The sequence below is a fragment of the Ursus arctos genome, unplaced genomic scaffold, assembly GCF_023065955.2.
Source record: "Ursus arctos isolate Adak ecotype North America unplaced genomic scaffold, UrsArc2.0 scaffold_6, whole genome shotgun sequence".
Classification (NCBI taxonomy): Eukaryota; Metazoa; Chordata; class Mammalia; order Carnivora; family Ursidae; genus Ursus; species Ursus arctos.
The window spans coordinates 11,852,608-11,877,414 of NW_026623078.1; the positions used below are offsets into that span (position 1 = coordinate 11,852,608).

A 24,807-nucleotide genomic window follows, 5' to 3' on the forward strand; every position below is an offset into this window, starting at 1 on the left:
ATACTGGATGACTAATTTTAAAATAAGATGTAAAGGAAAAACCAAAACTGTAAAAGGAAGAGAATATAATTATACATTATTTGGTCTGGGGAAGACAATGTTTACATAGTCAGAATAGTGAAAACACAATTGCTGATTCAAGTCATTTAACCACAACAGGATGAAAGGGAAGAGGTAGAGGGGTATGGAAGTTGATACCTCATTTGTGATTATAGAAAGTAAATGCTATCTAAAATTAATGAATTTAAAAAGAGTATCGTAGTTAGCAACGTGGAGGTAACTTCCCTACTATGAAATAGCTGAATGCATTAACTTCGCTCTGGAGTGTGAGCCTCCAGGTGGAAACAGGTAAAGCCAGGAACTGCTATACTTTGTCTTCAGGGTATCACTTGACTTTCCAAATGGTGTACATGCATTATTTGAACAAAAGTGACAAGGAAAGCTGAAAATAAAGGAGATATGTAAATGTGTGTGTGTGTGTGTGTGTGTGTGTGTGTGTGTGTGTGTTTAGACCAGAATAAAAGACACACAGAATACAATTTTCTATTTTAAGGAATAAAAATACATTTAACAGGGGCGCCTGGGTGGCACAGCAGTTAAGCGTCTGCCTTCGGCTCAGGGCGTGATCCCGGTGATCTGGGATCGAGCCCCACATCAGGCTCTTCTGCTATGAGCCTGCTTCTTCCTCTCCCACTCCCCCTGCTTGTGTTCCCTCTCTCGCTGGCTGTCTCTATCTCTGTCGAATAAATAAATAAAATCTTTAAAAAAAAAAATACATTTAACAGGCTACAGTAGAAAAATCAAAGAATAAAAAAAGAGACAATAATATAATAACAATTTATCATATACATAGTTTCTGATAGTGGGTGGAAAACAAATTATTATAAATTAAATTACATTTTTATAACGTTGACCAATTCAATTATAATAGTATGTGCATTTGTAGAAAATTTGAAAACCAATAAATAAAAATTATTCATAACCCTAATATTCAAAGAGCCACTGCTAATACTTACTTTCTAAGCATCTATACGCTTTCTTTTTAATACAATATTAGTATTATACTATATATATTATTTCAAACTTTTGTTTAATATGTCTTAAGCATTTTCATGCCATCAAAAATTCTTCCAAAATCCAAAAGTGTGATATCCCACCACATGGAGGCACCAAAATGTAATCAATCCCCTGACTGCTGGACCATGAATTTTGGATTATAATTAGTGTACCTGTGAGGAATTTGCACGTTAAAATCTGTAATAAATATTGTGATAATTCAACAATAATCCCCTAACTTGAAATATACTTCATTTTTTACAAGTAAAGCAAACACTATTAAAAAGCCATCATAGCATTAAGTCATGGAAGCATTTGCCATTTGTTAATTCTGAGATAATTCCATCTCAATCATGGAAAAGTGCCAAATACAAGTCAAGAGACCAAGGTGTAGTCTTGGTCCCAATGATAACTTTTTTGTATGGCTCTGGGCAGCTCTCCAGAACATCACTGCCTCACCTGTGAAATGAAGAGGCTAAATTCTGTGATTCCTAAGGTTCTCCCAGAGCTCTAATGTCCCTGTTATTTGGCATCAAACCCATATTTGAGTACAGCTCAGGTTTAGTTATCCAGGAATGTCTGTCCATGCTTCAGAATCTCTGTTACTTCAGTCTCATTTTTTGGTGCCCCCCTCCTGCCATTTTCTCTAACACGGAAAAGACAAAAAAATTAGGAGTGTTCAAGTCCAGCATTAAAACAATAAAAGCAAAATAAGGAATCTAAGGGAAAAAAAAAGGTAAAGGCAAAAGAGAGAAGCATCAGAAAATAAAAGAACAGCTTACACAGTTATGTCTGTTTGAGAAGGAAGTTGTCATATTTACTCAAACACAATTTCACTCCTTGGCATTTTCTTTCTAGTACGTGTGTTTGGGGTACATACATTCCCATAAGCTCACCTAAAATGATCTGCAAGGTGTTCCAAAAAAAGATGATTCTAGTCTTTCAAAGTAAGATATGTAGCTTTAATGTATTTGGTTTATGGGAAGATCTACTGAAGGCCCAGTTCAATATTATGGTGTCTTTCAGGCAGCTTAGGGATATTTTATGGAAGGTTAAAGACAAGTCAAAGGAGGCGGGAAGCAAACAGATGGCAGACAGATGTCACAGAGTTGGAGGACAGAATGAATGCTGACTCACTTTCTTTCCCTCCTAGCAACCAGTGGCAAGCAGCCAACTGCTGCTTGCTGCTCCTTTCTCTGCAAAGGTGAGGACAAAGCTCAACCAGCTTTGGAGTAAAGGAAACTGTGATCCACCAGTTGAGGATGGAGAACACACCATTTGAGGGCATGAACAAAGGATCTTTCTTCCTCATGCCCTCAAAGATCTTATCATGGGAGTCATGCATGAAGGCTGCTTTGAGTGTGGAGACAACTACACAGGAGAAAAAATCTTCTCGATGATGGCAAATAGATATGATGAGACATAAATACAGAATAAGAAAGAAGAAAGAAAGAAAGAGCAAGAAAAAGCTAAGGAAGGGGCAGAACAAGTCTCCCCAAAATGTGCTACTTTGACATGCGGACCATTTTGAGCTGAAGGCAATCAAGACCCAGCATATGAAAGAAAAACTTTTACCTTCCTTTAAACTACCTAAAAGAATTTAGTTAAGGAGCTTGTCCCAAAAAGAGAGCTATTACCAAGATACAACTTTTTTTTTTTTTTTTTAATCTGAATGACCTATCCGTATAGCAGGGCAAACATCTAATTACCAAACATCTGCTGTTCTTATCGTCCTATGAATCGCCTCCTCCCCTGTGACATCCCAGGCCCCTAGCCTACTTCTTAGCACTTGATGGCATGCATGTAAGCCTCAACTGCCCGCCCAGCTTATCCCTGTGTCTCACTGTCTTTGTGGGGCTCCCATACATATACAATTAAATTTTTCTCCTGTTAATCTGTCTTATATTAATTTGATTATCAGACCAGCCAAAGAACCTATAAGAGTAGAAGGAAAATTCTGACAGAAAATTCACTACTCATTGTGTCAATCTTTTTTTTTATTTATTTATTTACTTATTATTACTAGTGATAACATATATATGCAATTTCCTAAGTCTCTACTACATACGGGCACTGGGCTCTATTTCTTTACCAAAATTCTATGAAGAAGCACTAACTTCATTTTACTAATGAGGAGACCAAAGTTCGGAGAGACAGCGAGACAAGCTCAGAGCTCGTGAGTATCTGAGCCACAACTCAAATTCAATTTGGCAAGCCATAAAATCCTCCTGAAACAGAACAATTTGCAAAGAGGCACCTGGCCCATAATTCAAAAGTAGATTTTTCATCCCCTTGCCTGAAAAGATTCAGATCTCTCTCCCTCTCTCTCAAGCTCTCGTTTCCTCTTTTTTTCTCCCTTTTAGTAATCTGGGTTCAAAAAGAATGGAGTAGTGGAAATAAAGCATCTAATGTCAGGTACTGACTGCAGCCTCAGGCAAATTATTTAACCTGTGATCTTCAGGTTCCTTGTCTATAAAATGGGAAAAAATAATAACCATATCGTAAATTTGTAAACAGTGAACAGTGCACAGCACATAAAGCTTCTAATGTACACATGTCCAATAAGTAATTCACTTTCTTTCACATGTGGGACAAAAAAAGACACATTCAAAACGTTCATTTTTAAACCCAAAAGACCAGGAAGGGAAAACAAAAAGGATCAGTTCTGAAATCTAGTGATCACCTAGTGACTTCCTTAAGACAGAACTGCAGAATGAAAACGTAAATCCTAAAGTTAGAGGTGTCAGGAAAAAAAAGCCAAGGAACAGTGAATACAGAAGCAAAAGGAAAATTATACCCATTCACATTAAGTTGATTGAGAGAGGTTAATATAAAAACAAAATAAAAAAGCAAAACAAAACAAAAAAACAATCCAGTGCCTCTGTCATGCTCTGGGCCACAAACTCAGCCAAGAGGCCTAAATTAGGACCAGCTGCCCTCTGCATTCACTTACACAGGCTCAGGCAGCAGTCAGGTACTGAACCTCTCTTTGGTAGCTTACTAGCTAACTTCCAGCTGTGCTAATTTTCTCTAATGGAACATTTGTTACATAAATAAGCAAAAATTAGCTGTCTTCTATAGTTTTCTTTGGTTTGACACATGTTTTCTGTAATAATAAAGATAAAATGAAGATAAAATAAAATATTTAAAATATGCATCACACTTGTAAAGGTGTTAGCAAGCATTTAATAAATGATGATTAAACATAAAACACTGTAAGAGTAACTTCTAGCATTCTACTTCAGGACATCCTTTCAAATTCTAACATACCTAACAGCTACAAAAAGTGAAAGTATATTTTTCCTTTATAGTCCCTTGTACCCTGGAATCTTCACCTGATCAGACAGTTGATAAACCACTGTCTCAAGATAATTAAAGAGTATCTGCTCCCCAACCCTTCAATTCACTACTACAAATTGTTTCCAGTAACAAAAGAAAGTTCTGTTGGAAACAAGTAGGTCCTATATTTTAATATTTGGCAAGTTTAAAGATGCCTCTATTCATAGATGTTGACTTTTCAGTCATATTCTCAATTCTATTCCAGTCTTGCATCCTATGCCTTTTCCTTCTCTCCACCTTCCTCCTCATTCTTTTAATTTTCCTATTATCCTTGCCTGGGGCAGTGAAGATCAGCATAAACTCAAACAAGATGGAGAAACAGTAGGAGATAGCTCTATAGGAGTTCAAGGAATAGGCTATAAAGGGATGGAAGAATATAAAATATTTTTGAAAGACAAGATGAGACATCTTAAGCTGAAATTTTATTATTTTGAAAGTTACAGGATTTCATATACCTCCAATGTCTCCTCCACTCCTTTTACTTAAAGATCTGAATAATGACCTCTTCAAAACTGTATTACTACACAATCAAGCATGTGTCATTATCCTAAACAGTCACACCCATATATTACAAATGCCCTCAATATGCAAAGTTCCATGTATCTTTGAGCTAACAAAACCATCAGAGATTAACTGCCTCAGATTTTAGGATTATTGCTTAACATCTTCAATTTTTCAAGAAATATAAGACGTGGGGCGCCTGGGTGGCACAGCAGTTAAGCGTCTGCCTTCGGCTCAGGGCGTGATCCCGGCGTTCTGGGATCGAGCCCCACATCAGGCTCCTCTGCTATGAGCCTGCTTCTTCCTCTCCCACTCCCCTGCTTGTGTTCCCTCTCTCGCTGGCTGTCTCTGTCTCTGTCAAATAAATAAATAAAATCTTTAAAAAAAAAAAAAAAAGAAATATAAGACGTGCTCTAGTAACCATCCTTAACACTTAAAAAAAATTCCTTAAGGAAGCTACAGCCAAGAAAAACCTTTCAAACAGAGGAGTTGTTTACCTCCTGTAACTCAGGAAAAGTCTGAAGCAGAACACTGAAATGACAATTGAGCTTTCTGGTTTTAGTCCGTTAAGTGACAATGTTCTTAGGAAGTAATGAAATCAATAAGAAAGCACAACAGACAAACATACACATTTTTGGCTCCTCTTGGGTCACGCTTTTAAAGCTGGCCCTATTTTATTTGAAAAGTTTTGAGTTCACAAAGAACAATATTCAAATAAAAAATAAAACAATATTTCAAAGCAAAATTCCATAATTTGGGAATATGGATGGTCTGTATCTGTTCCCTTCCACTAGTATATCACAAACCAAAACATGAGCTCACACGAAAGATACTCTTTCTGCATATTATTGTACTGTGGAATGCAAAGACTGGCCTTGTCACACTATATGATTTTAAGCAAACTGTTATCTTTCCTGGCTTTGGTTTTTTTCACCTGGGAGATACTGTCACTAAATCAAATTTTCTTAATGGCACCTGTAAAAACTTTAAAAACATCTAAGTGTATTTGCTATACAAAGAATGTAAACAGGTTAACTAAAAGTTTTTTGGCCTTATAAAATGGCATCTTTCCAAAGTTCATGATGATCATTTTATCTATGGACAGACAGAGCAAGCTATATAGAATAAAATATCTAGTTGTACATCATTCTTAATTTTTCAGTGCTTCAACAGCAACTCATATAATTTCATTAACTACCCCGAGGCATTTACACAGGACAGGTGGTATTATCTGCACCATGCAAATGGAAGAATACCAATTGAGAAAGAACAAACTATTTGTTCTAGATTTCCCACATAATACAAAGATATTTTGGTCTTATTCATAGATCTAATGGCATTCACTACCACTAATATTCACATTACCAGAAACAAGAAAACACAGCAACTAGAAATGTAAGTCTAAGACCTTTTGAAAAATACACACACACCACATTTGATATTAATACCTTCATCCCATTTATTGGGACAAATAACTCTATCCCTATTTTTACTCATGACCCAGAGAAAGTTTAAGAAGTTCTTTAAAATAAACTGTAATCAGGGATGCCTGGGTGTCTCAGACAGTTAAGCGTCTCCCTTCAGCTCAGGTCATGATCCCAGGGTCCTGGGATTGAGTCCCGTGTCATGTCGGGCTCCCTGCTCAGTGGGGAGTCTGCTTCTCCCTCTGCCCCTACCCACTGCTTATGCTCTCTCTCACTCTCTCAACTAAATAAAATCTTTAAATTAAATAAAACTGTAATCATAAGATCATCACCATAATTCCATAGGCTTTAAAATAATTGCCATGAAGCACATCTTAACTTTTAAATGATTATCTGTCATCAATAGTTCTTTGTATCAATAAAACTCATTTGGAGAACTCCATGCAAACTAAACCACCAAAATGCTGTAAAAGCTTATTAAACTATAGCCAGTACCTCCCTCCAGGCTTCATTTAACAAGTTCTTCCAGCAAGCTGAATAAGACCCAGGGACACTGAGGATAGAAGGTCAAAAAATGGCTTCAGTTCAGTTCAGTGCAATAGACAGTCTTTGTTCATGGAAATTAGTCTCTTAAACAGTCTTTGTTCATGGAAATTAGTCTCTTAAACGGTTCGTGTATTAAAAAAAAAAATATTTAAAAATTACTTTCAATTTGACTACAATAAATTCATAGAACTGAAGGTTTTTAATAATGTAAGGAATTATTTCATATTAATTAGACTGATGGTCAAACTGTGTCCTGAGTATAATTATGGTTATTAACAGTACACATTAAAACACTAAACACCCTCTGGACAAAGTTACTCAAAGCAATTAGACTGCCTTACATTTGGATATTTTAAGTTTTGCACAAAAAGACTTCCATTTGATTTCCTTATTCAATTAACAAAAACTGATCACCTATTTTTGCCTCAGGAACTATGATAAGCATGAAGGATTCAGAGACCATACTCCAGAGGCTAAACTCAAAGAGTTTTCTTGGGAGGTAAGAAAAGCAGAAGAGCTCACTTCATTTTTACAGATAAAGAATTGAGCCCCAGCAGCTGCTTTGTCCAAGATCACACAAGTTAGAAAGAAACCCAAGTTTTATATGTCATTTTATAATAATCTAGATAAGACAAAATCTGTTCAAAATATTAGAACGTTTAAGGCCAAAAAGACCTAATTTACTCCTTTTCGATTTCTTAAAATTGAGCAGAATGCTTCTTTTAAAAAGAATTTTTTATTAATTTCAATATTTAATTACTGGTAGTAAGCAATATTACTAAAACCTGACTCTATGACAGCTCATTGGGAGACTGTAAGGGAAAAAAATGCCCAATTTAAACTATTACAGAAAACATAATAATTAAAAGTTAGATAGCTAAATCATTTTCTCTTACTTGAAGCTATTCATTGTCTTCACAGGAAAGTTTATGAATTATTATCAATCTCTAAACAATAATTATATAACAATGTATTAAATATATCTAGACTGAATCCACACAGGTTATAGTGGTGAGTTACAACATCAACCAATGTAAAATTCTGGTCTGAATTCAACAGGATTTATATCAACAGGAATATAACAATTTTACTTTACTCATTTGCTAACCTTAGATTATTTATAGATTGAATACTAGTATATCAAATTATAATGATTTCATATCAAGTTATAGATTCATTATTGAGTTACATTCTAATAGAATGTTTTCCAACATAAGCAAAAATTATACATAAAAGATCAGATAATATAGTGTTGATTCTAGATTGGAACCCTAATTCTATAAATTCTAGCTATGTTAATATTAATAATAATAATTACCTCACAGGATTCACGTGAGAAGTATCCGAGATGATGTATGTAAACTGCCTGTAGTCCCTGGTCATGTACCAAGTACTCAATAGGTGTTACCTGTTTCTATTAACACAGGCCTACTTCATCCTCTCACAAAAGAACATGTTCCCATCTCAAGAAACATTTGTTCAATGTATAAAAATCTGTATCTAGTAATAATATATAATATATATGAAATACTTCAGATTTTAGTTGCCAATTTTCATTAAGATCTCAACAGTTCTATGGTGTTTCTGAGGGAAACCAAAGCATGGAAAGATGGGGAAAGACCATGGGGACATATCTTGAGATGCTGGATGGAATTAGAGGAATCAGTATGAACTCATTATTTGACTTGGAGAGCTGTGTGTGCGTGTATATATATATATATATACACGCACACACACAAACGCACGTACACAGAGAAAAATACAAAGCCATAGAAAACACATATACATACATACTTTTCCTTGTTTATGAATGCCTAAGAGATAGACAATGATTCAAAAAAAAAAAAAAAAAACCCAAGCTCTTCTTGAAAAGGTGAGTAGGAAAACATGTTTTGCATTTTTATTTGCTGCATTTTCCTATCTATTAATAATCTCCCCATTCCCCATTCTGCAGACACTAGGGTGTCCACCCTTTCATCAGCAGCAGGGACGCTGGCATCTCTGCTGCAGTCTTCTCTGCTCCCAGCTCTCACAAGCATCCTGGGCATCTTCGACAACTATTCAAGCCCCAAAAGTACAACCATCGCAATGCCTTAAACTCCAAGGACCTATTCACTCACTGTCCAATCTCTGTATCCTTATTTAATTCCACAATCACATCTTACATCTAATTTGCCCATTCTTTTTCTACCACTACATTTAATCTTCAGTGTCACTAGTGCTACAGCAAAGGTTTTCCATAAAAGACCAAACAGTAAATACATTAGAATTTGCAGGCTTTAGTTTCTGTTAACAACTACTGAATTCTCTGCCCTATAAGAGCAAAAGCAGCCACAAACAACATGTAAATGAACGTATGGCTATGTTCCAAATTTTTTATTTATTCATGAACACTGAAACTTCAATTATATATAATTTTCACATATTACTCTTTAAATTTTTTTTCCAAACATTTAAAAATGTAAACACCATTCTTAGTTTGCAGACTATTCAAAAACAGGCAGTGGGCCAGGCTAGGCTCATGGGCCATAATTTGCTGACACCTATCAGGATCACTTTTGCAAATACTGTTAAGTATAAAGAATTACACAAAGGTTAGTAAAATGCCCAAGAGATCTTAAAAATGTGTTCAGAAAGCCAACCTAAAAGCAACCTAGGCATGTATACTACATTTTCTAAATCATTCCTGTGAGGTACAGACCTAACTAGCATAGGTTACAAGAGCTTTTTTGACCCTTCTTTTTTTTTAACGATTTATTTATTTGAGAGAGAGAGACTGAGAGTGGGAGAGAGCATGGGGGGGAAGGGTCACAGGGACAAGAAGACTCCCTGCTGACCAGGGAGCCCGTTGTGGGACTGGATCCTGGAACTCCAGGACCATGACTGGAGCTTAAGGCAGTCGCTTACCAACTGAGCCACCCAGGTGCCCCAGCATATTAATTCTTTATAGTTGAAGTACTGCGGCAGTTGCAATAAAATGAATAGAATAAAATGAGTCAAAAGCAAACTATAGCTTTCCCGGGCTATCCAAAAGTAGAGTGTTCCTATGAAAACTTTCCTAAGCCAAACTGGCATAAAGCAAAAGGTATCCCCTTGCTTTCCGATGCCACTTTGGTTTAAGAAAGACCTACATTAGTATGGTAATGGCACTTTTCCTAAAAGTAAAAATCCTCTATAGATTTCTTTCAGTTAATGAAAACAGGTACTAACACAGGTCTTTTGTAAAAGCTAAATGGCACAATGCAACCTTTCAGATAGTGGAAGATACCTATATATTGATAACATGTGAAAATGTGAAATCTCATTCTAGAACTTTAAAGTTTGTAATCCATGAGACCAAAGGCATAATCCATATAGTTTTCTGTGCATATAAAACCCAAACAAAATACACCACTTTGATATTTGTGAAAAAGTCAAGAAAAATAATAAACTGTAAAGAAGAAAACCTCTAAAATTATCCAGTTCACCCTGTCATGCATGGGGCAAACTAGTTGTTCAAGGTCATACTAACAGAATTCAAGGGTCCAGAGTCTTGGTTGGGTTTCTTTCCAATACATTATAAAATAAAAAAAGTGACACTTTTCTGAGATAACATGTGCTTGTCTACTGTTTCTAAAACAACAAAACCCTCATATTGTTAGAATAACACAGGGAAGAAGTTTAGAGTCCTTACTAAAAGTGTAGACAGAGCTGCTAATTTTCAAGCCAGTGTAGTAAAAAGAAAGAAGCGTGTTCAAATATTTGGTCCAGGGACTAGAACTCCATTTTGATATTTAAATGTGAGAGAATACAGGAGGCCAACAAGAAATAGTCAAGATCAGTGACTGGAACAAAATATAGAAATAGCAATTGGCCTTTAACTCAAAAGGAGTCTACCATCATTTTAACTGGGAGAAAGGTTTAGAATGGCAAAGGGAGCAAAGCAATGAAGATAGGTTTTAAAAGCAGCAGCAATTCACTGCCCTGATTCTGCCAGAGACAAATTAAGTACAAATCAAAAATATTCTACTTGCAGAGAGTAAATGATGGTTAGCAGGGGATGGGGAGTGGGGGATAAGACTGATGGTGTTTAAGAGTACAAGCTTACAACGAGCAGTAAGTCATAGAGATCTAATGCACAATACAATAAAGACAATATTGTACTATAATTACATAGTATGACAAATATTGCTACAAAGACAATAACATATGAATGTATCAAAGTAACACATCTTACACATTAAATTTATACTGTGTCATATGTCAAATATATTCCATAAAAAAATAGAAAAAAAATTCTACTTCCTGTATCAATTCTTACTGGGTAACGATCAGCCACAGCATGAGCAGATGGTGCCAGAGACACTGCAGGAGAAAAGGGCTTTGCTTCTGGGTCTGGTGCACTGCTTGGCAGGCTCCTGCAGTGCTTAAGGGTTCTCCACCAACACACTCCTACAGGGCACAACAGCCAGCAGCTTCCCCCAGCGCCCTCCCTTGGATGGTTTGCAGAAGACAGCCTTCGGTAAAACACCTCTCTATGAACATCTTTCCCCTGGTACCCAAAAGCAGATTTCTGGCAATTCCATTAAGGAGTCACCACAGCAACTTCCTTGCTATCCAGTGAGCCACACATCTTCTCAACAAGGTCCAGATCTCAATCCTGGGTGGGGCTCTTCCTTAGGTGCTTAATCTTGGCCTTTAGGGGTAGAGGCTAATCCTTGTATCTTTTTCCATATTATTTTTTTTTAAAGATTTTATTTTGAGGGGTGCCTGGGTGGCTCAGTTGGTTAAGCATCTGCCTTCAGCTCAGGTCATGATCCTAGGGTCCTGGGATGGAGCCCCATGTCAGGCTCTCTGCTCGTCGGGTAGCCTGCTTCTCCGCCTCTCTGTCTCTCATGAATAAATAAAATCTTTAAAAAAATAAAATAAAGATTTTATTTTGAAAGAGGGCAGGCAGGAGGAAGGGGGAGGGAGGTGGAGGGAGAGAGAGAATCTCAAGGAGACTCCATGCTGAGTGCAGAGCCCAACTCAGAAGCTTGATCTCACAATCCTGAGATCATGACCTGAGCGGAAATCAAGACTAGGATGCTTACCGGACTGAGCCACCCAGGCGCCCTATTTTCATATCCTTCAGAACTCTCGTTACTTACTAGCCAATCCTGTTAACACTTCTTTACATCAAACTTTCCCTGTTCATATTACCCTGTGTGGTTTCTCCTTCCTGTTTGAACTAGACTGATACAGTGCTGAAAACCATTAAGATGACACTCAGGTCAGTGAGGGAATGAAGAGCAAGCAGACAGGCAATAAAATGAACTGTGAATACAATAGATACTGATATGCTGCCAGCCAAAACATCCACAATCCCTTGGATTTGACTTAAACTGCCATGTCCTGAAAACACTCTTGGTTTTGGTGTTTTGTTTGGTTTTGTTTTTAACTTCTAAGTATTTGAGTGTGTTTTATCTTAGTTTCATGGCAAAATGTTGTCACCAGCTTTTCTGTGCTATGAGAGCTGTCCATCCTGATCACAGAGGAATGTTAGATAGCCAAGTGACTAAAAGTACTGAGGGCAGCAGCTGCCCATTCTGCCATCTTAAATTCCCACTCAGGAAATCCATCACTGTCAAACTTTTAGAAAGCAAGATGGCTTAGTGGCCTCATCTACTGGGATCAGCTTAAACATGAGCTTGTTAAGTGAAGTACATGATCCTTCTGATGCCCATATCCCCTCTATAGACTTTAATGATTATTAGCACACCTGGAAAAGGACAAAATAAAACCACTGAAAAACTCATTAAATTTCGTGCATGCGTGGTAGGCAAACTAAAAATAAAAACCCACAAAGTAATAAAGGAGCAGATTAACAGTAAAGCCAAATTCTTGAAACAAATGCCGGGGATAAGTAATGGTAAAGGTTACCTTTTCTTGTTAGTGGCATTTCAAAGTAAAAGAAGAGAGCAACAAAAAATATTTCTTGGAAAAAAGCAGTCCCAGAGTTGGAGAAACATAGAAGGAAAACTAAAGATATAAGCAGGCAACTAAAGAATTCAAATTTACTGTATCACTCATTTAGCAAAAAACAATTTTGGAAGAAATCAATAATAAATGACACTAAGCAAGCCACGCCTACTTTGCTACTGTACTACAAATGCAATACACTGGACACCAAAGAGAGATAATTGCCAGAAAGACAGCCTTATATATCTTTTTTTTTTAAGATTATATTTATTTGACAGAGAGCATGAGAGCGTGCGCACAACCGGGGGGAGCAGGAGAGGGAGAAGCAGGCTCCCAGCTAAGCATGGAGCAAGCCCAATGCGGGGCTCGATCACAGCACCCTGGGATCATGACCCAAGCTGAAGGCAGATGCTTAACCGACTGAGCCACCCAGGTGCCCCAATAGCCTTATGTTTCTATACGGTATTTGTTTTATTTTAAAGTGTGATGGGTTGGAAGGTATATGTGTTTTGGAGGAACAAAAATACTTTCAAGAATAGTAACGTGTAGCAACTTCTCTTATCCCACTACCTTATTGTAATTTCTCCAAACGTGTTTTACAGCTGGTGAGCCTAGGGTAGAAATTCATTTATGTGTATTTACAGGGAATGCACAGTGAATGCACTTTCCTACTAAAAACAAAGCATACGTACAACTTCTTCAAGTACAAGATTCTTGCCTCCCAACTGGAAAGACTCCACGTGGCAAACTGACAAGGATCCCAGCTTCTTCTCTGCCAGAAAAGCAATGTCATGGCTGTTAATATTGTCCCTGCCTTTCTCCAACATAATTGCTTCCAGGATTTTAGGACAGGTCTGTATTTCTCCTTTCCCCTACTCTGCTGATTCAAAGTCATCCTCCTCTTTAGCACAGATTTCCCAGTGCATTTAATAAGTTTCTAGATTATTTTCACAGGGAAAGGGTTCCTGCCATCACTTCGAATTATATTCAAACCCAAGAACCTTCTTGAGACCCCACCTCTCAAGCTAGCTACTGTATTCAATTACTCATATTCCCTCTTTAGTGAAAATCCTATTCTGTCACTATCCTTATCAACGTCAATTAGATTACTGTAACTAACTTCACTTTGGTCTTCATACCTGCAGTTTTCCCAAATTCAGTAGCATCCTATATATCACTCTGATTCACATGCCCAATATAACACTTTTATCATTAAAGAAAAGAAGCAGCTCCAAAAATTCAGAGGTGCCTCCAGGCAGCTGCAAAACTGAGACGAAATCCCACCTGGCAGGAGTTCAAGGCCATTATCATTTAAACCCAGTAGTACTAGTTTTATCAGTTTTATAAATGTCATCTTAGTATTTTGTGGGGGAAAGGGATTGCTTAGCAATCATTTCCCTAAGGGATCAAATGGTCTCAATATACTTACCTATATTAGTTTTCTGTCATTGCCATAACAAATCACCACAAACACTAACAGCTTAAATCCATACAAGTTTACTATATTACAGTTCTAGGGGTCAGAAGTCTGACAAAGGTCTCACTGGGCTGAGATAAAGGTGTCTGCAGGGCTGCATTCCTTCCTGAAGGCTTTCACGGGATTTGTTCTCTTGCATTTTCAACTGTCCATCTACTTCTTTGGCTCATGATCCTTTCATCCATCTTGAAAAGCCAGCAACGTCAGGCTGAGTCCTCCTTACTCTGTCTCCTTCTTCTACTTTTAAGAAACTCTGTGATTACACTAGGCCTATCCGGAAAATCCAGACTAGTCTTCCTAACTTAAAAGTCAGGGGATCAGCAACCTTAATTCCCCTTTGCCCTACCAGGTAACATATTCAACAGATTCCAGGGATTAAAACATGAACATCTTTGCAGGGGAAGGGGCATTACTTGTCTACTACACTACCCAAATTTTATTTGCCCTCTATCTCCAGCAGAGTAGGGAATCAAACAAACCCAACTTAAACGTGTAATGTGCAACCCAAGTCTATCCTCACCCATCCTACTTTTCCCCCCAGATACAGGAAAGGAAATAAGAGATCACAAAGATAATCAGTGCAGAGAGGTATGCTCTCATCCCTTGATAGAACTTGGAATTCATTTTCTCTTATATATAATTTGTGGTCACATTCTTAAGACAGCACAAAGTCCTCTAACTGAATCGATAATAACTATACCATACACTAAGTGTAAAAGAACCTTACAAAGACCCTAAAATTCAATTTGAAATACCAACTGCAAACACTGTAACATATAAAACCATCAACCTTTTGGTCTGGTTATTATCAAGCCATGTAATCATTTTCTTTCTTACAAAATATATGCCCAGTCTTAATTACACCACTGGGAAAATTATGCCTAAATTAAACTTGAAGCTTAAAAACTGATAAGGGCTTAGTACTGCTTAAGTCTTGACCTTACTTTTAGAAATGTGGAAAGTAATTATGTGGATGCATTCTGTGTGCTTACAAAAATTCAGTTCAGCATGAGTAAGACGCTGTACATGATAGTCCACACCTTTTCTTAGCTGTTGGTACCTGCCAAGATTTATAGCAGATTCAAAACTGTCAAACTTTAATGTAGTATTATTCCAGATTGGCCTCAAGAGGGAGCAGCATCCTTTTAAAAACAGACTGCCCCGCAGGTAAATGTTTTCAGTGCATCACTAAAAATGAATGGAAAGACACACTAGCCAAAAAATAGGAAGATATTTAGGAACAGGACTTGATTTTAATAAAGCTCTACATAACAGAGGGCACTAATGGATACAGAGGGAAGCAAGACACAGAAGTCTCTCAGAATTAACTACAGGATATACCACCCTTGGGTGGTAACATTCTTGATAATCCTTTGTTTCGTATTTTCTAGTTTTTCTATAGTGAATTCTTACTGTTATTGTATGAAGGAAAAAAAGCAAAAACAAATAACCTTTTACTTATTATTTCTTTTTTTTTTTAAAGATTTATTTATTTATTTATTTGACAGAGAGAGAGACAGCCAGCGAGAGAGGGAACACAAGCAGGGGGAGTGGGAGAGGAAGAAGCAGGCTCATAGCGGAGGAGCCTGATGTGGGGCTCGATCCCAGAACGCCAGGATCACGCCCTGAGCCGAAGGCAGGCGCCTAACCGCTGTGCCACCCAGGCGCCCCTTACTTATTATTTCTATAGCAACTAGTAACATGCATGTTAAGTGACCAAAAGAGAATCATAGGTGTACAGAATCATAGGTGCAAATGATTCTAAACTACATAAATCTAAACTATATAAAGTACCATCTAAAGTATATACAGTACCACCATAAAAGGAAATGACATATCTATCAAACATATAAAAACTAATTTTTTAATGCAAATCAGAAAAATACTCAAATCGCATATTTAGGACAGAATGACTGAAAAATGACAAAGAAGACATTTGACTATTCAGTAAGCCATATGGTACCACTTAAGGGAAAAAAAAAAAAAAAAGCACAAGTTGCACAACCTTAAATGACTTGTCAGGAGTAACCTGATAGACTGGCTACAGAACCTCAGTAGCTGCTACGCTTTACACAACAATACTCTGTATTTATAGCACCCTTGGTCTGAGAGAATCAAAAGGCATTCACTATTTACCCTGTATCCCGTCATCACCTTATTCACTTATTATTCCATTCAATTCTGACTTCCATAATTCTTACCACTTGTTACTCAAAAGGATTCCCAATGACATTCTTAAAAGGCATGAATATGTTATTTCTGTTTATATGTAAAAGTCTGAAAGGATTCACACTACACTATTAAAAAAACCATTACCCAAACCACCCATGAGGAACAGATGTAGAGGGGGAGACTTGCTGAAGAAGGAAATTTTCTTTTAATTTCATGCATTTTAGTAATTCAGATCTTATCTTTGAACATACAACAATAATACAATAAAAAAATTAATGACCACATAAAATATATTGCATTGTAGTCCATGATATTTCCTTCTGGATGACACAGGGAATTTAGTTCATCCTCTGAACAGCTGTATTAAATATATTGTTAGAGGCCACAGTCCCGGAGACCAGTTTCCAGATATCAAGGATTATTTCTCAGCACCAAACTTCTAAATACATCCACACACCTTTGTCCAGAGCAGACAACTGGTCATGGGAGCTACCTATCAGCACTGCCATCCCTGGTCTTCCAATTCAACAGCCAACTATGAATTTTAGCAAGCATTTTTGCGTGATTCTCCATTTCTGCCTTCTCTCCATTCACTTAGCTGTTAATCATTACAAGCCAAAAAAGATATCCATTTTATTCCCCACCATGAAACATCCATTTTAGCTTTCAAGCTTTATTTTCCCCTATAAGGAAAGAGCTGCTACTTTTTATTTCTCTTCCTTCAAAGTGTTGCTTCAATGGATATAATGGTAAAAAACTGAAACCATCTAAATGCCCACCAATAGAAAATACGGTTAAATTCCTATATATACAATCTATATATGTAAGCTATATATAGCAAATACATTGAGGCTGCAAAAATATTTTTTTAAAGAATGAAGTTTTTCATCTACTAACATGGACTATTAGTGATAAATCAAGTGAAAAATGCAAGTGAAAAACTGCAGTGTACCTCATCTTTACGTAAGCAGAAAGAATACTTATTCATATTTATTTGCATATAATAAAAAAATAGTATCTTCTATATCATTCCAGAGATGAATGGCTATCTCCCAGTGGGGAAAGTAGGAGGCTGAGGAGGAGACATTTCCAGTTTATAAAACATTTTGTATGTTTAAAATTTGAACCATGTGACTATATTACCTAATTTTAAATCAATGAATTATTTTGAACTTCCTTAAAACTTTTATCTTCAGATTATTTGTGACTGCTGTTAATACTTAAAAGTTGAGAGCGGGTAGACTGACAAATTAATTACCTTGAGAATCAACCTCACTCCGTTATAATCATGCATTTTAGCATTCCAAAAGAAACCCCAAATGTCTGCCCCAACATCACCAAGATATCCTACCTTGGTGTAGGATATTTCTAACAGCAAGCATTACTGTATTTAATAAAGCAATAACTACTTATTCAGTTGCTAAAATGTAACACAATATAGGATGCAAAGACAGACATAAGAGAAATATAAAATTGTAAACTCTGCAATGGTAACCACTAACACTGATGGATTCAAATATGTCTGAAATTTCACATGAACTCTTCAGGACACAAAGAGTTATGTGTAATTTGTGTGAGGGCATTTCAGCTAATCATATAGTTGGAGATTCTTGATATCACCAAAAGGCAGAAAATGACACTGCAGTATAAGGAAAGTTTCATTCTACCTTTCATATCCATATGAGCATAGAAGAAACTGAGGCCAAAGAATTATGGTACATTGCAATTCATTTGAAAATGTGTCTTATTCAACAACATGGACAAGAATTCAAATATCAAACCATTAGTTTTAAGAATTAGTAACATAGATCGGTGCATATAGAAAAGCAAAACAGCATTTTTTTAAATAAACAACTTACCATAATTACCTAGTAATCAATCTGAAAATAACTCATTTGATAGCCTACAACAAGACAATCTGGTTTTGTTACATACACACACAATTAAAAACTTCAGTGAAATACTGTGTCATCTAGCAACTAAAATCAAATACTACTTAAATGCCATTAAAGGAGTAGTTGACTACTGATCATTTTCATATTCATTCACGTTTATTTCCTGAGCATCCACTGGAAGATACAACAATAAGATATGGTTTCTGCTTTCAGGCATTTTATAATTCAATTACGGTTAGAGTAGTCAAAAAGAAATTCAGAATAGAAAGTTATCATCAAGAGGTTAGCAACTGCACAAATAAGAGCAGACCCTACCACCATGAAAACAAAAAAGAAGGGGCTCTAGGGAAATATTGTGAATGAGCTAGTCTTTTATTTGAAGGACTTCAGGAAGCAGAGATAGGAAAGGGAGAAAATTCCAAGTGGAGATGCATAAGACACCAAGAGTTTACATTCCTTCTGTTCCAGAAAGAATGTAAACACAAGTCTGAATAAAACAAGAATTAAATTTGAGAAAGAGCACTGAGGACAAATAATGGAGTTTTGAAAGGCAACACTGAGGATCAAGGACTTCGTTCTAGAGTTATCAGGAGCCACTCAGTGGAGGCATGGTGTCAAGAACACAGACTTGGAAGACATGTTTGGGATTCAAATTCCAGCTCTTCTACCCACTAGCAACCCTCCAGGCTCATGAAGTCTCAATTTCTTCATCTGTAGAGTGGGAAACTATTTTGAGGACCAAATGAGAAAAAGCATTCAGCATAAAGGCTGACATAAGAAACTATTAGTAAGTGTTTTTTGTTCCATTTGCTCTTGTCAGGCAGAGAAAATATGATCAGGACTGACTTTAGGACAATTAATTTGATAGCAGTATGCATGATGAATGGCAAAACCCAGAGATTAGGGATGTCTTATTAATGGCAGTTGAGGCAACGGGATTAAAAGTATTTTGTTTCGGGGAAAATGGAAAAGCAGCAGGAGAACCTGATTCCTGAACCATAATGCAATAAAATGACAAAGAATTTCTGAGAAAGGGGGAGAGCAACAAATCAAAGTTGACCTTTGATTTTCAGCCTAGAAGACAAGGAAAATGTTAATATCATTAATATAAACCAAGAAAATGAGGGAAGAATTAAATTGCAGAGGAAACAGTTTAGTTCTGAATCTACGGATTCAAGATTCCAAAATGACAGTTACTTACAGAGTTTATCAAGGAGAACAACAAAAGGCAAGTCTGAAGCTTAGGAAAGACAATGAGGCTGGTGATGAAGAACTGAAGCTTCGGCAGGGGAGAGAATGAACAGTGGAAACCATGGGTGTGCGTAGGACTAGAAAGGAGAAAATACAACTCTAAAAAGAAGTGCAAACTCAATCTAAAGTGACACTTGTATATAAGTGAGATGAGAAAATGAACAAAGCCACAACAAGGTACAAGTCTGAGGTGCTGGCTTGTGGAAGTTACAAAGAAGACAAGGTCTTGCCAGCACTTGGTGCTCATAGTAACTCAGGTTATAAGCAAACATGATGATGTGACTACTGTAGGTTTTTAAGAGCCTGCAAGTTACTAAAAAGTGTTAATTATTTCGACTCAACCCCGAGCAGGACACAGCTAACACAGAATAATTATAATTAGATATTTTTCAGTATCTCAAAGCTCAAAATTTAAACTACTAAGTCATCTTGCTTGACATCCATCCACACATTTGACTCTATTAGATTATCTACTATTTGAGGAGACCCCCCCCCCCTTCTACTTAAGCCAGCCAATTCTCAGGTTTTCTCCATTCTACTTTGGCTTCCCTTTCATCTCAACTAGCTTACATATATATGAATATATGTCGCCAAAAAAGACTTTCAGGCTAAACTGCAAAATAAACTTTCTATTTCTATCCATCAGATAAAAGATCTCTTACTAATTTTTGAAAATACACACACTCACTGTTGGATTCCCCACCCTTCAACAGCCGAAAACTCAATAGATCTTAACATACTCCAAAGACTTCTTTCTGGTGCCGAAACATTTTTGTACCCAAAACTGTAAAACCCACCCACATTCAATGTTAAATCCAAGAGATAATCAAGAGTAGATATGCCACTTAGATATGAATCCAAATACCATCCTTAACAATTACCAAGAATAAAAACTCAAATATTTTCCTATATGTAGGTTTCTTCTCAAATATACATTACAACTGATACTTTATTAACTTCAGCATTTGCCCTATTTCTTTAAAATACACAGCCATCACATACGCTGGCAAACCAAAACAGATTAATATACCATAATATTAGGAATTATACTTTATTAAATTGTTATGGTGTATTTTTTTAAGAGACTACAAAATACTAAAAATAAAATAAACACACTTTAATCTCTTTAGGGCCCTCTTTGTATTCTTTTATTACATTAGTTTACTAAAGCGCAACTGGGTTCATAAAAATGTTAAATGAGATTATCCATCCAAGTTTGTAAAGAATAAAAGTGCCTGTAAGAGCTCCAATTCACTATAATATCCAAATTTACCATGGCATCAAATAGAGTGACTAACACAATCCCTCTTCTTCTTGGTTAATGGCAGCAGCTCAAGAAATATTTTAATAATACAGCACAGAAACCTCATCTAAAACAATACCACAGTTTCATACTATTTATCCTTTAGGCTATTTTTCAATGCATGATTATATTCAGGTCTCTATTTTGTAAGGAATACCTCCAAGCCAAAAGAGGGAAAAACTCCAAGATCAACAATTTTATAAGACAGTTTTCATTAATGAAAGGCAGCATGGCAGAGCAGAAAACACAGGTTCTTGGCTTAAGCCTGAGTCTAATGCAGTCACCACCACTAAAAAGGTGATGAGATCTTGAGCACTTGAATTAATCTCTCAGAGTCTCTGTTTATTAATCCTTAGATTGGGGAGAATGCTACCTATGTTGTTAGAGATAAACAAGAAAAAGAATATTACTACCAACAACTACAACTAAAATGCCATAGATATCGTGGTTCCTTTTAAACATTGCTCCCCAAATAATTATACAACTGGACCTAAGATTTCAGGCTATATATATACATATATATGCTTAGAACCAGACTTCTTTATGATTATCTCACTCGGTTCTATATTTTCTCTGGAAGCTAGCAAGAAGATGAACACACAGTACATTTTTAATAAATACATGCCAGTGATTATATCAACAAAGCCTCCAGCTCTTCTGCCCACAAAAATACAAAATATAATAGGGATTTCCTAGCTTTCTGTCTTATTTAATAGTAAGCAGTGCAATATCACCCTTTCACTTACAGCTTACTCCCTATGGTCTACTATCAAAATATTTAGCTCCTGGCTGTTTTGAAGTTTTGTTTTTTAGCCTGTCTAAAATACGAACTTCTAGGCCACTGGCTTTCTACCTTTTACCTTATCTTCAGACATGAGCAGGTTCATGTTTAAGGAATTGAATTTGTTTTCAACCGACCATACAGAATTTAAATTTACCTTGAAAAATGCACTTACCAAAAAAACAAAAAGAAACTACTTTAGTAACCTGCTTCATGAAGTCATCCAAGCCTCCTGTAAACTACCATAAGCTCTGTGTAAACATATTACTTAACTTGCCTAATATTTAAGTATCCCAATCTGGCTTTAGACAATCTGAAAGTTTTGCCACATTATGTTTCAAAATAATAGCTTGTAGCCCTTTTTAAAAGCTATTTAATAAAAGATTATAGAAAAACTGGAGACAATGTTCAGCAATAAAAAAACACACATGGTTTATGTAGCTTTTAAAAAGAATTAAGTATTAATAAAATGGAAGAATATCTGTGAGTATCCCTGGCCAATGAAAAGTATATACTATATATGATCCCAATTTTGTTTTTAAAACATACTTACACGCATAGAAAACTCCTGAATGGCTAAATACCACACTTGTAGACAGTTACCCTGGGTACTAAGAGTGGAAAAACGGGGGGCGGAGGTAAGGAGCAGACGTCTTCATTGTTTAGCTGCTTAATTTTTTTCTTAAAGAGCACGTAGTACTTTTGTAATTAAAAAAATAACTAGGAGAAAATAACATTGGTAAAAGTATACTTTCTCCTCCGTACCCAAATTCTTCTACTGTGTAACTTTAAAAACATAGTTACGATTTCTCAGTTTTAAAAAAGAAGACATACAAAAACACAGTACTGTAAGTTAAAAAAGAAAAATCTTGGATTTGCAAAATTACTCCCGCTGGTTCTACTCTTGGGTCCTCTCTATGCCAGTGTTTGAAATACCCTAAGGACGGGTACCATACTTAAACAGTAGTAAACGCTCAAACAAAAAAACAGAAAGTAAGAAAATGTTAGCTCCTGCTCTAGCCTCGTAAATCCCTTCCCAACCTCAACCCTCAAGGCTTCCCCGAGCCTACGTAGGCTGGATTCTCTTCCTTCAAAATCAAAACAACAACAGAAAGTCACGGGGTGGAACTGAAAAGGCCCGAAGGGGCCCGTGGGTGTCTTCGGACCGCAGCGTCGGGGAGTCCTGGTCCCCGAACCCAGGTCAGAGACCAAGGACCGTCCGCCCCAACCTCCCATACGCTTCGACCCCTCCAGACTTCCTCGACCGCCCTGGACTCCCGGCCCCTTCGACCCTTCCGACCCCGGCCCCAAACCTCCTTCGAAACCCCCAGCCTCTCTCGACTCCCCAGCTACCAACCCTCTCGACCCCCCGCCTGACCCCGGCACGCTCCCCAACCCCCCCGCCCGACCCGCAAGACCCCGAGTCCACAGGCAGCGGCGTTACCTGCGGCGAGGCTGTCCGTCTGGCCCGCCGCAGCGACGCGCAGGGTCAGGCACTAGGACTCGGCGGGCTCCCCGGCAGCCCGCCGCCCCCACCGCCACAACAACACTGCCGCCAGCACCGCCGCCGCCGCAGCCTGGAGGAGGGGCGGGGCCCGGACCGGCTGCTGGGGAAGCCCGACACTCGCGGCCTCCGGAGTCGGCGGGAACCTGGGCATGCGCAGACAGCAGCGGGCGCAAAGACCGCTCTGGGAGGACGCCGGAGTCAACAAGGCTTGGGGGACGCCCCCATCGGCTCCGCCCCCACAGGAATCGCTCCGCCCCGACGCCCAAGCAACGCGAGGTCTTGAAGAGACCTGGGGACGGACCTTGTTGGGAGAGATCCCGCGAGAACAGGGCCTCAATCTCCCAGCCCCCTTCCCGGCGTTAGGACACTCAGGGACTGAATAGCTGCTGAGAGGCGGTCGACGGTATCAGAGCTGGGATTGGGGGTGGAGGCTTCACCCGAGGAAGCTGTTCTATTCCGCGGTGTTTCGGAACAGGGCATCTAGGTGTCGGAGCATCTTCGAGGGTGCTTCCCCGCGGGGTAACTATACAGACTATTTTGTGGAAAGTGCTCCCCGATTTAACTGAAGAGCCAACGATTTTTCGCCAGATCGTGCCACTGTAAAGTGTCCGCTCAGCATCAGGAAGTTTCCCCAGCTCCCGGTGTTAACGCGTCCGCCGTTTGGGCCCTCGCGTTTCCCTGCGTTCTCGGCCTGGCTCGGGAGTTGATCCTGTTCCCATAACTAACATGCGTGCAATACTCAACAAATTGAGTACCTAGAACCGGTGAAGATGTGTGCCAAGCAAGTTTCTCGTGGCTTGCCTACCCATCCCATAGCCCATTACCAGAAAGGGTTTTGAGGGAGAGGGATTAGCAGCTTGAGAAAGGGAAAGGAGACCAGGGTCTGGAGAGCTGAGAAAATGTTGTCCCACGAATCCAGGCAGTAAACACGCTAGCCACAGTTTTCAGTGGGATTTAGTATGCCTAAATGCAGTATGTCTTCTCGTAAGTACAGTAATTTTTGTGCCAGTGTTCTACTTTCTTACTCAAATCTTTCAGTGTATGTGCCACTCCCGCCCACTAGCAGGTTTGCATTGTTTGAATTTTAGTCGGTTTTGATTTTCAGAAGTGTTAGTGGTTGTAGGCTACCTACCTTTAAAGGTACCTGTGGTAAATTAGAATTAAAACATCTTTGATGCCCAGATTACTGTTTCCCACCATAGCTGATTGTGTGCAAGAGTGGTTAAATAATATATTCTTAAAAGAACAGTCAAGGTCAAAGCTGACATTGCGAAGTAAGAGTTTTGCAAATGAGGAAAGTTGCTGCTAAGGGTGGTCTGCCAGCAATCCAACAACTTTGTGTTATTTTAATGAACTTTGTTTTATTTAATATGAATGCAAATACAGTGGACATTTTGCTCCTAACTGCAAAATCTCTATTCACTTGCCTTCTGGGTTAGAGCCCTTGGTCACAGATTGTTTGGCCCTTGGCCTGGTGCCAGGGCACTTCTCTAACTGTGGTGGGATCATATAACAGTCTTACAGGGTTAGCTTTCTGCTATTCCAAGCAGAAATTTTAGCACATGAAAATACCTGACTGTAAGCAAATTAAGTAGGAATGATTAAGTTAGGAAAA

At 37.9% G+C, this 24,807-nt stretch overlaps 1 protein-coding gene across 2 annotated transcripts in view; it reads right to left on the reverse strand.

The window, feature by feature from the left end:
• The window catches only part of PCMTD1 (protein-L-isoaspartate (D-aspartate) O-methyltransferase domain containing 1), a 63,218-nt gene extending 39,825 nt beyond the window's left edge, over positions 1-23,393 (reverse strand). The window contains exon 1 of one of the 2 annotated variants that reach the window (XM_026516484.4): positions 23,130-23,393. The gene's annotated coding sequence lies outside the window, so the exon portion shown is untranslated. The remainder of the gene's footprint in view (positions 1-23,129) is intronic. The other variant, XM_048212653.2, reaches the window with a different exon arrangement.
• Between the last annotated feature and the right edge of the window lie 1,414 nt (positions 23,394-24,807).